General features: G+C 42.7%; 1 protein-coding gene across 1 annotated transcript in view; it reads right to left on the bottom strand.

Annotated features, from left to right (window-relative positions):
* XRRA1 (X-ray radiation resistance associated 1) overlaps positions 1-16,086 on the bottom strand; it is a 314,818-nt gene extending 298,732 nt beyond the window's left edge. The window contains exon 1 of the mRNA XM_085623358.1: positions 15,970-16,086. The gene's annotated coding sequence lies outside the window, so the exon portion shown is untranslated. The remainder of the gene's footprint in view (positions 1-15,969) is intronic.
* Between the last annotated feature and the right edge of the window lie 229 nt (positions 16,087-16,315).

The following is a 16,315-nucleotide window of genomic DNA, read 5'->3' as shown; positions in this document are numbered from 1 at the left end:
GCAGAAATGTTTCAAGCCCAAATTGTCCAACAAAATATGGAAGATGCGAAAATTAATTTACATAAGTTGTCCAGAGCAAATGTGAATAATTTCCAGAAACAAGGCCTGACAGAAAAACAATTGTTTTGCAAATTAAACAGCACAGATTACTATACACCAGATAATGTTAATTTTCAGATTCCTGATGAGGATGTACATTTTAAAATGGCCCAACAAGAGACAGCTGTAGCATTGTTTTCAGAAAAGACAGCTGAAAAATTACCTTCTGATTTGAAAGCAATAATAAACACAGAAATAAGAGAGTTCACAGAGAAAGATGTCAGATTAATAGAATGTGCAGAGCATGTCTCATTCAAATTAGAATTAGATGACATGTATTCAAGAACAGCATCAGTTGCAGGAATTTTACCAATAAAAGGATTTTTGATGGAATTGATTGGAAGTTTATGTAACTTACTGATCACAGGTTCGCAGAAACTAAATGAAAAGAACAGATTAGAGCAGGAGATTAATAGCATCATTTTTCCATGTTGTCCTGTGGTACTGAATCCAGCCAATATATTTTTTCACATTCCATGTGCTGAAGAAAGGCTTACTGTTATTGATTTTTGCCAAGTTCATGTCACAGTGCCATTGCATGAAGCTAGTGAGGAGTACTGTCAGAAAGAAAATGAATGTCTGGGACACATAATTGGAAAGGGAGGTAGAAAGGTGTCACCACAGAGAGTGGAAATAATTTACCAGATGAATCCACCTCAAATTCAGAAAGAAGTCAGGAGGTTTTTGGGAATGGTTAGCTGCTGTAGTGAGTGGTTACTAAACCTTTCCCTAGTGGCTAAGCCTTTACTGAGGCTGACACACAAGGATGTATCTGATCCGCTTCCATTGGACAACAATTGCACAAAAACATTCCTAGAGTTGAAAGAGAAAAGGTGTCGCGCCCCGGCACTAGGAATGCAAGTTTATTTAAAAGAAAATACACTGATGTGCAGTGAGAGGGAGGGCTGCGCTTCCTCAGTGCCTGTTCAAAAACATGACAGCGTTCAAAGGTCTGTGACGTATTTCCCAATGACCCTTGACCCCAACGTCACAGAAATGCCCAGCTGCCTTAATTTAGTAGCTGTGGTAGATGTCAGTCATAAAAAGAGTGAGTTTATAATAATGGCATTTCCAATTATTGTAATGGTTGCTTCCTTTGTGGAGTTGTTTTGGGAAAATATTGTGACCAAGAAATGTCTAAATTCAAATGTATTTAGCTTACTGCCAGCAAATGAAATTGTTTGTGATCAAACTGAACCTAAATGTTTAAATGTCATGAATTTCTGCCTGAAACCAAAGTTAGACTTTAATGAGGAACGTCTGATTCAGCCCAACCATTTTGTAGATGGCCCATATTTGAAAGGTAACAATGACACATTAAGAGCAGCACATGCTGTGCTTCCTATACATTATGTTGTCAAAGTTTCATGGCTGTCAGCAGTTACCTCAGCCCAAAATTCGAAATTGATTGCCCTTACCATAACATGCAATATAATTTCTCAATTGAGAGTCACTGTTGTCCTGGGAAAGAGAAATGCTAATTCAATTGCACAATATTGTATCCTGTTAGTCTCAAATGTGTTATTGCAAAAGCTGATGCCCAGGTATAGATTGTCAGTTTCTCTGAAATCAGATCATAATGAGGTCTCAAAGATGATGAGTGCAAAACCACAGACTGGACAAGATGTGGATTGTAGCTATCTGCCTGAAGTTTTAAGCATAATAAAGCAACACAAAGGCAGCACAGAGTTACACTTTGCAAAAGACTGTGTTTCAGCATCACCAAAGTTGCTTGAGTATTTACATGCAAATGCACTTGTGAAAACGACTAATGAAAAGACTAGCCATTGCCGTGAAGGTCTGACTGATGTGGAGTGTGCAGTTTCTCACCAGATTGCAGCTGCTACACAAGATCTACATAATGAATGGTGCCAAAACTTTGATCTGAGAGATGCTGTGAAATGGAAAGGCCTGTTCCAAATGATCCTGGCAAAGACTGTTGTGAAATGTGGTGTCCTTCCAAATTGGGTACATGCCTCTCACACACGTATGGTCCTGTGTCCCCCTGATAAAACAGCTCCTCTTCAAGAAAAAATGCCAGCAGTGGTCAAAAGTCCACAGAAGAGGGTCAGTCAAGCTGTAAGGGAACACACAGAGTTTGAAGCAGCACTAGAAAAAACTGAGGTGGCACTGGAAAAGCAAAAAGTGGAAACTGACTCAGATGAAAGCAGTATCCAAAGGGTGAAAGAGTCAAATGCAGCCTCTGATGAAGAAATTAGTGCTGTGGGCCTACAAGTGGAGGTAGGAAAAAGCTGGCTGAAAGGGAAACCAAAAAGTTTGCAGTGGTCATTAGCACCCATAGCTGAAACATCTGAATCTGATCAAAGTGAAAATAAAAGTGAAAGGCTTGGATTGGAAAAGTGCACGGAATTGATGGTGCTCTGTCAGAGTTTTTCAGCACCTGAGTGGTCAAAATGCATGGAAAAAGTAAAGGATGCCACACTGTTTGAGCCACCCTGAAGGCAAGCAGGTGACAAGGAGTCAAAATTTGCTGAAACAAATAAATGAGAACTGTCAAACTGTTCCAAGAAGCTACTTACAGAAATCTGCACAACAACATTTAAGCTTGGCCTTATATATTCTGCTTACAGACCAAATTTGTGTGGCCTTAGAAATAGAGGTAACATTGTTATATGCTCAGCTTTTGTAATAACCAGTGATAAACAACATACTAATTTAGTAGGGTTTTCTTTTAGACACCTGTGTACTAAAGATGAGTAGTAATATTTTAGGAAGAGAAAAACATATATTTGACTCAACTAATTATGTGGTTTTTTTTTTAAACAAATGTAACATGTGAAATTAAATTAGTGTGATAAATTTCGAAATCATTTGAGGTACAAAGATTTAATATTTATCAAAAGGGTGAATTGATGGAGCTTAGATTTCACCTATAAAATGTATGCATTATTATATGACAAAAAGCTGCAGACATGAGTTTTAAAATGGCACGCAGATTGTGGCGCAAGCAATATCAAAACATAATGCTTCAGTTTGGGGGTGCTTTCATGTGAAAACATGCTTAATTAGTTGAACAGCCATGCTTATATGTGATTAATCCATATGTAATCTCACTATAGAATGCACATTAATTTAGAAAATGTATTTGTACTTTTAAAATGGCATCATGTATTTTTGCAAGAGTAGAAATGTGCTGAATTGTGTTTCACAGTGTAGAAAACCACGTGATTTTAGTTTGCTTTAGTGGACTAAACTGAAACATTATTTTGGAATGTGCTCCTCTTTCCCTAGCAACTTTCAATGAAAGGGCCCTGATAAAAAATCCTGCTTACCGCTTCCTCCGACCTTCAAAATGTTGCATATTTTTGTAGCTTGTTTAAACGTGGAGAGAAGAACACACTTTTTTTCATAAATCACATGACTGAAATTTGAACAGGAACAAGCCTAATTAATGACGTATCCAGTCAGCCCATGGGGAGATGATATGCCTTGAAGTTCTGATTGGACCAGCTATGAGGACTGAGCACGTGAACTTTCACTTGAAATATGGCTTACAAGTGGGAGGAGTGCCTTTTTTGCCTTGCTTTTGCCTCTCTCTTCTTTTTTCATTTTTCTGAGAGCCAGGCCCAGTTTCTGTGCTTGACAGAGACAGGGAGGGGCTGCATTTTGTGGGGGCTATGGTGCAGCTTGAGACAGAGACACAGACTAGCACAGCGAAGCAGAGGCAGAGGGAAAGAGCTGAAAGGATCAGAACAGATTTAGATTTTAGGTGCTAAACTGCATTTATTTCTCTTTATGGGATATTTTTGCCATTATTAATTATTAATTAACCTTGTAAGACTTACTCTTTTTCTTAGAAACTCTTTAAGAGTTTTGACTGACAATTTGCGCCACATTTCCCTTCCTATATGTGATGCTTATATGCAGACTGTAATATGTTCTGTATTAATGCTATTTTTCATATTTTTCAATTCTATAACCTGATTGATATTTGACTAATGAATAAAGAGTCAGAGAACCTTAACTTTTGACTTAAATAAAACCCTTTAAAATAACTCACCACTCTCATTATAGCCTCTAATATTGTTTGCATTTAATTTTTATATATATGTCAAGTCTCCTGTTTGGTGAAACACGGTTATCAAAAGATCCATCATTTTTCACCCTTTACAGCGGTAAACCAAAGGTGATGTGGTCTTGAATAGGGAAATTACCAGGTAATTACCGCTGGATCAGTGGCACAGCTTTAAACAAGCATAATTGGCGACTCTGGTCCTGACATAGAATTCAAAATTTGAGAACATACGTGACAAGAATTTTCAATTCTATTAAGGACAGGGAGGCGAGGATTATCCCACCCAGGATTCTGTATTGCTGTATTCGCAAATTTTGAATTGAGCTGGATCTGGCTGTTTGCCTGTTGGGAGATGTTAAGAAGAGTAAAGGCAAAAAAATTGAATTCAGATTTTTGCACTTGCTATTGGCGAAGAGGAGAGGCACAATTACCTGGATGGGGCAGGCTGGGCCTAGTGTGGATGACTGGGCAAGGGATGTGAGTGATTGGGCAGTTGCAGAAGAAGTACGCCTCCAGAAATACAGACAAGATGATAAAGTGGAGGACGACCTGCAGGCTTGGGGTGAGCTGCTGACTACGTTTCTGGGACGGGGGTTGGGGGTTGTCACCAGAGGTTTCCTCTGCGGATAAGGCGCATGTACCTTCTATTACAAATGCTGTTGTGTCTCTGGAGCCATGATAGGAAAGTGTCGGGACATGATACTAAGGATTTTTCCTTCTGTGGGCACTGATCTGTGATCACTTTTTACTGTGTGACATTGCATTGTCACTTTAAGGTTTGAGAACCTTTGGTAATTATAATTCCAAGTGGAATGTTGGTTGTGGGAGCGAGATGAATTCTTGTTTGTAGGCAGTTGGAGCTGCGTGTAAGATGGCTGAGGTGAATAAACCCTACCTAACACATTCTACGTGAGATGAAGTATTCTTTTGGTGAAGTCACAACTTTACATTGGCGACGATCGTGGGAGTATAAAGAAACATCACCTCAACATCCAGCACATCTGTATTCACAAGCGATTCATATCAGCGGATTTCCCAAGCGGCTGTTTTGGAAGATCCAAGAGGAGGTATCTCTTCGTTTGCGGCCGTTCGTCAAACCCCGGAGGACAAACTTTGCAAGGTGAAGGGATTTGAGGAAGGGGCGGAGATCGTCCGATTTCTGCGTTCCAGTGATTTCTGCGTTCCAGTGACAGTGCCTTAACCGTCCTTTCAAGAGTGCGGGTCAGTGACGTGGAGGAAAAGTCATCTGCGCATGTCTCAAGTGCGCATGCACTGTGCGCACTACACGACGGTATTGTCTGTTTTCGACGCATGCGCGAAGTGGTTGAAGAAGACACTTCTAGTCTTAGTTTGCGTGTGCGCGTTTTAACGAGAGCAACTCTTACAGGCTGGAGATCGTGAGTGGGAAATTCTTCATTACTACATACTCATCCGGAGGTACGATACACGCATTTACTGGCGTCTGTGTGATCGGAGGGTGAGCTCAATGTACTGTACTGTGCTATGAGGAGACATCGCAGGGAGGAGAAAGTTAACACTCTTCTGGCACTTCAGATTCACATGCTGGCGGTGATATTTAATGAATTTAAACAGGGACTGAAACTACTATGCTATGTTAATGGACCACAGAGAAATTTAAAACACTGAAGTAAAAAAGTTTTTTTGATTTGCATAGAGATAAAATACCTGTTAGAGGTGATATAGGATTTATAAGTAGTGGCAAATAGATTATTTATGAGAGTTGCGTTTTTTTTTTTTTTAAATCTCATCAGCATTGCTTATGACAGGTTTTGTTTTAAAGTGCCCACTCTATTTAGGATTGTTATTTTTAGATCAGAATGCAGAATGTTACGCAACCTCCATTTTTTTTATCAAGTCCTGGTGAGCCAAGCATAAAATGGCAAAAGTGGAAGAAAATTTTCGTGAATTACGCCAGAGTCTGTGGAACTAATCTAAGTGCAGAACGTAAGCACTCTCTATTGTTGCATTGTTTAGGAGGAGAAGGACAGGAAGTTCTGGAACATTTACCTGATCTTACTGTCGCAGAACAGAGAAATCTAAACGAATATGAGATTTGTATGGTACAATTAGACCGTCATTATCTTCCACGTTTAAGTACCATCATGGAAAGTTATCATTTTGGACTGCGTGAACAAAAGAAAGATGAGTCAGTAGAAGAATTTCTCTCCGCTTTAAGAAAACTAGCATCCTCATGCAAGTTTGGAGGTGCTACTGAAGAGAGGATAAGAGACCAGTTTGTATTGAAATGTGCTCATGATGACATTAGGAAGGAACTTTGGTTAAAAGATGAGCCACCGTTAGATGAAGTCATTACAATTGCAAAACAAGTAGAACATATGATGAAATGTGTAGATGAGCTGGGTGTTTAGAAAAACAAACCTATCGCCACTAACACCAGTGTTGATGAGGTGGTATGTCAAGTTATAAAAAATGATTTAGAGGTAAAAGAGAAAGATAGATCTACACAGGGTAATGAGAATGTGCAAGGTAGTTTCGGAAAGGCAACATGCTATAGGTGTGGGAGACTAGGACATCTAGCTAATGCACCTTTTTGTCCTGCTCTTAAGGTGTTGTGTAGTACTTGTGGTAGAAAAGGACACTTTGCAAAGTGTTGCAGAAGTAAAGTAAGGAAAGGGGATCAAGTAAAAGTTCAGCCTCAAGTCAAAGTAGTTACTTTTCAAGTTGATGTTCTGGAAGCAGTTCATCCTTTTCATTCAGTTAACATTGAAGGTGTAGACTTAGAATTCAAATTTGATTCTTGTTCTCATTTAAGAATGATAAATGAGGATGTTTTCAAAAAACATTTCAGCATCTCTACGAAACTTTTCAAAAGTGATGTTTCTCCGCAAGGCTATGGTGGAGCAACCATTAAAATGTTAGGATATTTCTTAGCAACAATAGAGTTGTGTGGAAGAATGATTGCTGGAAAAGTGTATGTGGCCAAATGTGGAGATGCATTTTTGGGCTGACCTCATCAACGTCTTTTGGGTGTTACTCTAAATCCTAACATGGTTCCTCAGGTTCAAATACAACAAGTTGGTGATGTTGGTTCAATGTTTGCAGAACAATTTCCTGAGGTGTTTGAAGACAAACTAGGTTGTCTCAAGGGATACATACATTGCATCCGTTTAAAAAAAGGGGCGTTTCCAGTTGTGGTCAGGTGTAGAAGAATACATATTAATGAACAAATAGGTGTACAAAAAGAGATTGAACGGTTGGTAGATTCAGGTGTCATTGAGCCAGTGGAAGCAACAGAATGGTTGGCTCCCATTGTAGTAGCCAAGAAGGCTAGTGGGGAGCTTAGGCTTTGCATTGATTTGCGCTCTCTAAATAAGGAGGTGATAGTAGACCATTTTCCGTTACCTAATATAGATGAGATGATTGGGACCTTAGAGGGTGCAAGGTTTTTTACCACACTTGATTTAGCATCGGCCTATCACCAGGTTGAACTGGATGAGTCCTCACAAGAATTAACGGCTTTTGTGACACCTATAAATTTCGTAGGATGCCTTTTGGTCTGATCTCTGCGGCTGCAGTTTTTCAACGGATCAGGACTAGGATATTAAAAGGCATTGGAGGGGTCAGATGCTATCAAGATGATTTGTTGATTTATGGAAGATCAAAGTCGGAGCATTACTCGAGGGTGTGTGCTGTGCTAAAACGGTTGAAGGAATCAGGTTTGACGTTAAAGAGAGAGAAATGCAGGTTTGGTGTTGAGGAGGTGAACTATCTGGGACATTGCATTACCGGTCATGGTGTTTTCCCAAAGACGGAATTAGTGGATACTATTGTGAACATGAATGAACCTACCAACAAGGAGGAACTATTATCTTTGCTTGGAATGGTAGAATTCTATAGTAAGTTTATTCCTGGTTATGCTGACAAAACTCAGAATTTGAGGAGACTTACGGCCAAGAGTGTCATTTTTCAGTGGTCTGTAGAGTGTGGGAATGAGTTCTGTTCCTTAAAAAAAGAGTTGATGAAAGCTCCTTCGCTACAGGCATTTGTTCCAGGACAAGATACTTACATTTTCACTGACGCTAGTATAAAGGGTCTAGGAGCTGTGTTGGTTCAAAAGTACGAGGGTGCAGAGAAATTAGTTGCATGTGCTTCGAGGTGTTTGAGAGGTCCAGAGTCAAATTATTCGGTAATTGAGAAAGAATCATTGGCTATTTTTTGGGCTCTGAGGAAATTTAAGAATCTGATCTAGGGTACCAAGGTAAAAGTTTTGTCGGACCATAAGCCACTCAAAGAGGTGTTCTCAAAAAAAGGTTTGGATTCTAACTCCTCGAGGATTAGGAGGTGGATTATTTCCCTCCAGGAATTTGATTTTGAAGTTGACTATATTCCTGGGGTGGTCAACAAGTCTGCAGACTGTCTTTCTAGGTTAGTTGATCCTAATGGGTGTGTGTTGGATGATGATATCAGCAAAGAAGAGGATAGTGTCAATGTTTGTGAAGTGACATCAGGTGCCATTAGTGAATCCGAATGGAAAGAGGAAGTTGAGAAAGATGGAGAGATAAAGAAAGTAATGGAAACATTGATATGCAATGGTCGGTTGTAAAAACCATGGACTCTAGTTGGAGACGAACTCTCAGTTAATGAGGGTCTCCTCGCTCGTGGTACCAAGCTTATTCCTCCTGCAGGCATAAGAGGTAAACTTCTTGGTTTAGCTCACGCTGGGCATCTTGGGATTGTTAAGACGAAAGAGTTTATAAGGTTACAATTTTGGTGGCCAGCCATGGATCTAGAAATTGAAAAGTTGGTTAGGGATTGTGTGGAATGCTGTGCGAGTGATAAAGTATTAAAGACTAGGCAAATTCCTATGGTATGTAGAAAATTACCAAAATACCCGTGGGATGAGATAGCTATTGACATTGTGGGTCCGCTGCAAGATGTGAGTGACACTCCTTATCTAATAGTTGTGTTAGATCTGTATTCTAGATGGGTTGAAGTGGGTGCAGTTAGAGAAATCTCAACGGGATGTGTCATCAAGTTTTTGGAAGGGATTTTTAAAAAGGAGAGTTTTCCCAATAGCATTCTTTCTGATAACGGGCCACAATTCTGTTCTAGAGAGTTTTTAAGTTTCTTGAGTGAATGTGGGATTGTTCAAAAAAGGAGTGCAATCTATCATCCAGAAACAAATGGGGCTGTAGAACGAGTAAACAAAACTTTAAAAGAAAGCATACAACTTGCGAGGGTAAACAATCTGAACTGGAAAGAGGTTTTGCAAGAAAGAATAACAGCCTAACGCATGTCTCCGCATTTGACTACTGGGAGATCACCTTTTGAACTTTTCAAAGGTAGGGCACCAAATTCTAAGTTATGTCCAGGTTGGATGAAACTAAACAAAGGTTTGGATAATAATCAAATTGGTTCCTGGAGAGATAGGGAACTAGATAAACAGGTCGAGAGGAAGGTTTATTTTGAAAAAAGAAATCTGCACAGTTTAATGAGGTAAAAGTGGGTGATTTAGTAAAGGTTAAAGCTCCAGTTGGATGTCAGCCTGGTTCTAAGTTTTCTAGGTGCAAGTCGATAGTCAAATTATTCAAAAATGCCGTTAAAACTGATGATGGCCGGATATGGAACAAAAATCGAGTTGTGGTAGTTAATCGCAATTTGTCTTCCTCCAAAGAGCAGGGAGTTCCTAACAATTAAAAATTTGCAAACATTCGTGACAAGAATTTTCAATTCTATTAAGGACAAGGAGGCGAGGATTATGCTTTCTCATTTCTTTATTAGAAATGCCCAGCAGCCAATCAGAACCGTTTATGAAACGAAAAAACTACAGTACCCATGAGTACCGGGTACCACGTGACAACCATAGAGTCTCTCCTATAAAAGGTACAACAATAGATAGTACGTCCTCTTTCTTTGGTGAGGAGCAGTTCATATGAAAACATAAAATCCAATGGAAAAAGAAGCAAGCCAGGAACCAAGTCCATCAGCCACAGTCGGTGATCATCCTGACGCTAGAAACACAGCAAACGCCGAACAGAGGCAGGCAGCAGATGATCCAAGCGGAGTGAACAGGATAAACAGTAGAAATCACTATTTCGGGTCAGAACCTGAAAAGAAAAGTATAGCCGTAATACTCATCCAATAAAGAGAGTGAAGGCAATAAAAGGGAAGGGTAAACATGGAGAAATACAATGCATTGTCATAAATCAAATGCCACTGTGACAATGATAAACATGAGAATCAAACATGAATTTGGGTGGGATAATCCTCGCCTCCTTGTCCTTAATAGAATTGAAAATTCTTGTCACGAATGTTTGCAAATTTTTAATTCTATGTCAGGACAGGAGGCTCCGATTATGCTTGTTCAAAGCTGATCCACCACAACAGAAGCAATATGTTCAATAGGCTTGTAATAAAACGTTTTGAACATAGAATCAGAAGACCAATCTGCGGTTTTCATGATGTCCAGTAATGAAACACCCATCGAGAACGCTTTAGAGGCCATGGCCCCGCGAGCCGAGTGAGCACCAAAAATGGAAACATCAATTCCAGCCTCAGATAAGAGCCATCTAACCCAGCGAGCTAATGTAGCAGGAGTAACAGGACGAAAAGGTTTTTGCAAGGCAATAAGTAGTTGACCCTGTGTATCAGAACGTAAAGGTGCAGTACATACCTCGTAATCCTTGACACATTGAACAACGCAAAGGTTGGGATGATGAGGAAAGGAAGGATAAGTAACCGAAGAGGTAGCAGTCTTGGTGCGTTTAGAGATCAGAAAAGTGACACCCTCAGGTGTAAATCTTCGACCTGCCAAGTCTAACGCCCGCACGTCAGACACTCGTTTACAAGAAACGAGACATAACAGCATAGTCAATTTAGCAGAGAGCTGTGTACGAGAAAGTAAGGAATTAGGAGGCCAAGCCTCCAAAAATCTCAAAACAATGGAGACATCCCAAAGCGAGACATATTTAGGGCACGGAGGGTTCGCTAGACGAATGCCCTTAAGCAACTTGGAAATTAAAGGATGTTCACCCGCCGGTTTGCCATTAATGGGAACATGGGCGGCAGAGATGGCGGAACGGAAGTTGTTGACCGTACGATAGGCCAGACCAGAAGAAGCGAGAGAAGCTAGAAAATTAATAATCAGAGCCACATCCGCTGAAGCGGGATCAACTTCCCGCTGAACACACCAGTCACACCAACGCTTCCATGAGGCTCTATATCTTTTGTGAGTACTGGGAGACCAGGCGTCACTGATGAATTTGGAAGCGTCGCATGAAAGGCCTGGGAGCGACCAGCGATCCCCGAAATTCGGCACGCCAACAGTAGGAGATTGCCGGATAGAACCAGGGGATGCGGATCGCCTAGGGGATCCAGCAACAGATTCCACTTCTGGGGAAGAAGGAACGGAACCGCACAACACATCTCCAGAAGGTCCGGGAACCATGGTTGAGCTCTCCACAGCGGAACAATGAGAATCAGCTCCGTTTGAAAACGTTTCGAGTAGGCCAGAACCCTGGGAATCAACATGAACGGGGGAAAGGCGTAGCACAGAGTGGACGGCCAAGTCTGAAGAAATGCATCTGTGGCCAGGGCTTTCGGATCCGGCCTCCAGCTGAAGAATAGAGGGAGTTGAGTATTCAGGCGAGACGCAAACAGATCTAGGTGACAATGACCCCAAGTCCGACGGAGAATGCGAAAAATGCGCGGGTGAAGGCGCCAATCGCTGAAGTCGCGAAGATGGCGAGAGTTCCAGTCCGCAATCTGATTGCGGCAACCGGGAAGATATTCGGCAATAACTGTGATCTTCTGTTGAAGACAGAAGTGCCAAAAATCCTTGGCGATCTCCGCCAAAATCTTGGATCGTGTTCCCCCCAACTTGTTGACATACCGGACCGCTGAAACGTTGTCCATGCGGAGAAGAATACAACAATTGGTCTGATGAGGGGAGAAACACCGAATCGCAAAAGACCCCGCTAGAAGTTCTAGGCAATTGATGTGAAGAGACAGTTCCTGGGGAGACCAGCGACCCCCGGTGGAGATTGGTCCGCACCTGGCTCCCCAACCCCAAAGGCTGGCATCCGATTCTATCACCAGATCCGGAGCGGAGCCGAACAGGGCTCGTCCATTCCAGGCCTCCATGTGGTCCAACCACCATTGCATCTCGCTCTTCGCATCCTCGGAAAGAGGAATCAGATCTGAATAGTGAAGACCTTTTTGGAGGTGACGAATCTTCAATCTCTGAAGTGCTCTGTAATGCAGCGGACCTGGGAATATCGCCTGAATGGAGGACGCCAGGAGACCTACTACCCGTGCTAACGACCTCAAGGACACAATCTGTCTGGAAAGAACAGACCTCAATTCTCTCTTGATGTACCGAATCTTTTGGTGAGGTAATAAGAGTTGACAGGATAGGGAGTTCACTTGAAAACCCAGAAATTCGATTACTTGAGTAGGATTCAAGATAGACTTTTGCGGATTGACTAGGAAACCCAGGGATTGTAGAAGGTCGATAGACCATTCCAGATGGGTTAATACTGTGAGGGGTTTGTCCGCCATGAGAAGAATGTCGTCGAGATAGATTATCAGGCGGACACCCCGAGCACGCAGACATTCCACTACAGGCCTCAGAAGTTTCGTGAAGCACCAGGGTGCTGACGAGAGGCCGAATGGGAGAACTGTGTATTCGTACCATATTCCTTGCCAACTGAATTGAAGAAAACGACGATGAGGCTCGTAAATGGGAATGGAAAGATAGGCATCCTTGAGGTCGAGCCGAACCATCCAGTCCCCTTCGCGCAGAAGATCGCGCAAAAGATGGATCCCTTCCATCTTGAAGTGTCTGTAAACTACACTTCCGTTGAAATCCTTCAAGTTGAGGACCAGACGATTGCCACCCCCTTTTTTCTGAACCAGAAAAACATTGCTGATAAACCCGTGAGGGTGGGGGACAGTTGACCTGATTGCCCCTTTGGCGAGAAGGGAGTCTATCTCTGCCGAAATAAACTTTTGGTCCTGAAGAGAAAAATGGAGAGGAGGAGGGGGGAGGGATTGATGTTGGGTCTGATAGAATTCTATTTTGAAACCTTGAACAGTTTGCAGAACCCAAGCATCGTTGGAGATTTGACGCCAGTTCTGGAGAAAAAAACGTATTCTGCCCCCCAGAACCACCTCGGAAAAACAAATCAAACTCACCTGAGGTATTAGAGTCTTGGTAAGCACTTTGGTTGCCACCGGAACGGCCTTTCCGGAATTGACCTCTCCCTTTTCGGGAAGGATAGAAATTTGAGCGGGTGTTGTAGCCGGAGTCCTGACCCCCGCCTCTCTGGGACTGATAACCTCTCTGGGAGGAGTTATTGGAGCCACGGCCGAACGAGCGTCCCCTATGTCGTCCGGCCCTGGCAAAAACCGGACGAAGTGCACGCTTGATAGAAGCTTGCGCCTTATCCAAACCACTGAAGGTTGCTACAAATTTAGTAAGTTCCTTTAGGAACGGTTGGCCAAATAAAAGACCCTGTGCCACCGGACCAGACTCGGAAGTGGAGAGTTCCGCCAATTTCGGGTCAATCTTTAGAAGAATAGAGCGGCGACGCTCACTAGAAATGGCACAATTTGCGTTGCCCAACTGGCAAATAGCCCTCTGAGCCCATTCTATGAGTTCATCTGGATCCACAAGAGATTCTGCTTCCTTGGCCTGAAATCCGAGATCAAGGATCTTGGTGAGGGGTCCCATTAAATCCAACATTTTATCTTGGCAGGACCGCCAAGATCTGTCCAGACCCTTTTTAGGGTCCTTAGCAAATTTCTTCAGATAGGAAAGCATTGTGGGGTCAATTTCAGGAGTGTCTGCCAGGTGATCTGCAAGATCAGGGCGAGGGCACTCGGAGCGGAGGCGAGCTCTAACCTCTTTTTCAAAAGGCTGACGGATGTGCGCCTGGACATACTCAGCTACTGCAGGAGAAGGAAGCCATGAAGATGAATGGGGGTGATATATCTCTGAAGGCTCAAAGGTTAGGACTTGCGGATGAGTAGGAGCGTCCACGTAATGCTCCTTGCGAGCCTTCTTGCGTGGTGGAGGAACATCCTGGTCAGATGAGGAAGAAGGAGGACCGTCAGAGTCAGTGTGACAGGCTGCCGAGGTAGAAGCGCCTTTCAAAGGACTGGAGGAAGCCTTTTCTGAGGCTAGAGTTTTAGCCAAACGTTTGAAATCCGCCCTGTGTGGATTTATGGGGGATTTGGAAGAGCGAGAAGAAGGCAACCAACCTTGCTGCTTTGCATATTGCGTCAAATGACGCTTCAATGGGTTAATAGCGTGGACCAGGGCTTTGGTAACGGAGTGCTGAACTCCTTGGTCCAATGCTTCGACTAAATCTTGCTCAAGGAAACCTGAGCTCTCCTCTTCGTAAGAGTAATCATCTTCATCAAAATACTCCTCCATTATTCTTAGTTTCACTGGAAAAGTGAAAGTAATGCCCACCAAATGACAATTTAATGTCAATTAATATTACAATGCCAAAGGCACAATTCAGGGGGAGTGAAAAAACCCCACAGCAAGCCAATTAATGGACAGAAAAAAGGCTGACCAAAAATAAATAATTAAATTAATTGTGGAGGGAGGGCTTGCTGAGTCACTCTAGGCAGAGCCTATGCGTAATTATACAGCCCCAGGCCTTTAACCAGCAAAGGGCGTCGATGGGGCTGAAGAGAAGCTGAGGCAGTGGGCAGCGGTGTGGAGAACAACCGATTCCTGATCTCCGTGTGAAAACACGGTTTGTAAACAATGAAAATGGCCGCCGCGCATGCGCGGAACGGCCGCCTCAGTTCGTATGTAAATAGAGAAGCACGCGCGTTAGCGCGAGCTTCTCAGCCCCTATTCTCCCACTCCACCGAATTCGGACACCGACGCTCGAGCGAGCGTCACGCCCCAAGGGAGGTGAGACCACGCTCCCTGCATGCGCGCCGCGCGAAGCGGAGCAAACGAAATAAATAAACCGGGACAGCGCGCAACAATGTAGCAATAGCTAAATACAATTTGGAAGCGAGCGCGTCCCAACAGTAGTGCACAGACAATAATGCAACAATGTAACAGTAGTAAAACGAAAAAGGCACTTAACTGGCTGCGGAGCAGCAAAGAAAGAGGACGTACTATCTATTGTTGTACCTTTTATAGGAGAGACTCTATGGTTGTCACGTGGTACCCGGTACTCATGGGTACTGTAGTTTTTTCGTTTCATAAACGGTTCTGATTGGCTGCTGGGCATTTCTAATAAAGAAATGAGAAAGCATAATCGGAGCCTCCTGTCCTGACATAGAATTCTTGTTTGTAGGCAGTTGGAGCTGCGTGTAAGATGGCTGAGGTGAATAAACCCTACCTAACACATTCTACGTGAGATGAAGTATTCTTTTGGTGAAGTCACAACTTTACATACTGCAGGTCAAATATTTGAGAATAATTGTAGTTTTTGTCTTTCTTTACCTGTATTGCTGTTATTCAGCTGTAAACACTAGACTATGGATTTAAAAAAAAAATACATTCTCGTGTTTGTTTCGCATGTCACGTGGCAATACTTCTATAGCTTGCACAGAACTACGATCACTACACCGGGAATATGCGAAAGGGAGAGAAGATAGAAATAGGCGTATGGGTTGCTAATCGAAAACGAAGAAATTCTTAAAGCGAAAATCTAAGGGTGAAAAAGCAGTGGAAATACTGGAGAATCAGAATTTATAAAATGAATGAGCTATGTGGCAAAAAAATGGGAAAGAATAAGGAATGGGCGAAGACACCGCTTAAAGAACGTAGACCGCTTAAAGAACGTAGTTGGGGGTGTAAGGATTCTGTCCCTGATTACCTCTCAGAAGTTCCTTCCATCAGGCGCTCGCAGATCCTGCTGTGGTGCTCTTTCTGCTCATCGATCCGCTTAACTTGCAGACTCCCCGCGAGTCGCCATGTTCCTCCTGGCTGGAGTGCCGTTTCCAGGCAACGGAGACGCTATCAAATGTCCTGGGAAGGCGCATTCCACATCGCAGGTCTATGACGAAGCTCTCAAACTACAACTCCCATCATTCTCCTTCAGTGTTTGCCCTCATGTTGCACGGTCTCGTGGGTCTTGTAGTTTTTTTTGTAGTCCATTTTCAGCCAAGTCGTGGGAGAAAATAACACGAGTAAACATCTGGAACGAACAAATCAAGGAGAAA

Source organism: Triturus cristatus, chromosome 8 (assembly GCF_964204655.1).
Source record: "Triturus cristatus chromosome 8, aTriCri1.1, whole genome shotgun sequence".
Taxonomy (NCBI): Eukaryota; Metazoa; Chordata; class Amphibia; order Caudata; family Salamandridae; genus Triturus; species Triturus cristatus.
This window is presented reverse-complemented; position numbering and strand designations above follow the sequence as displayed.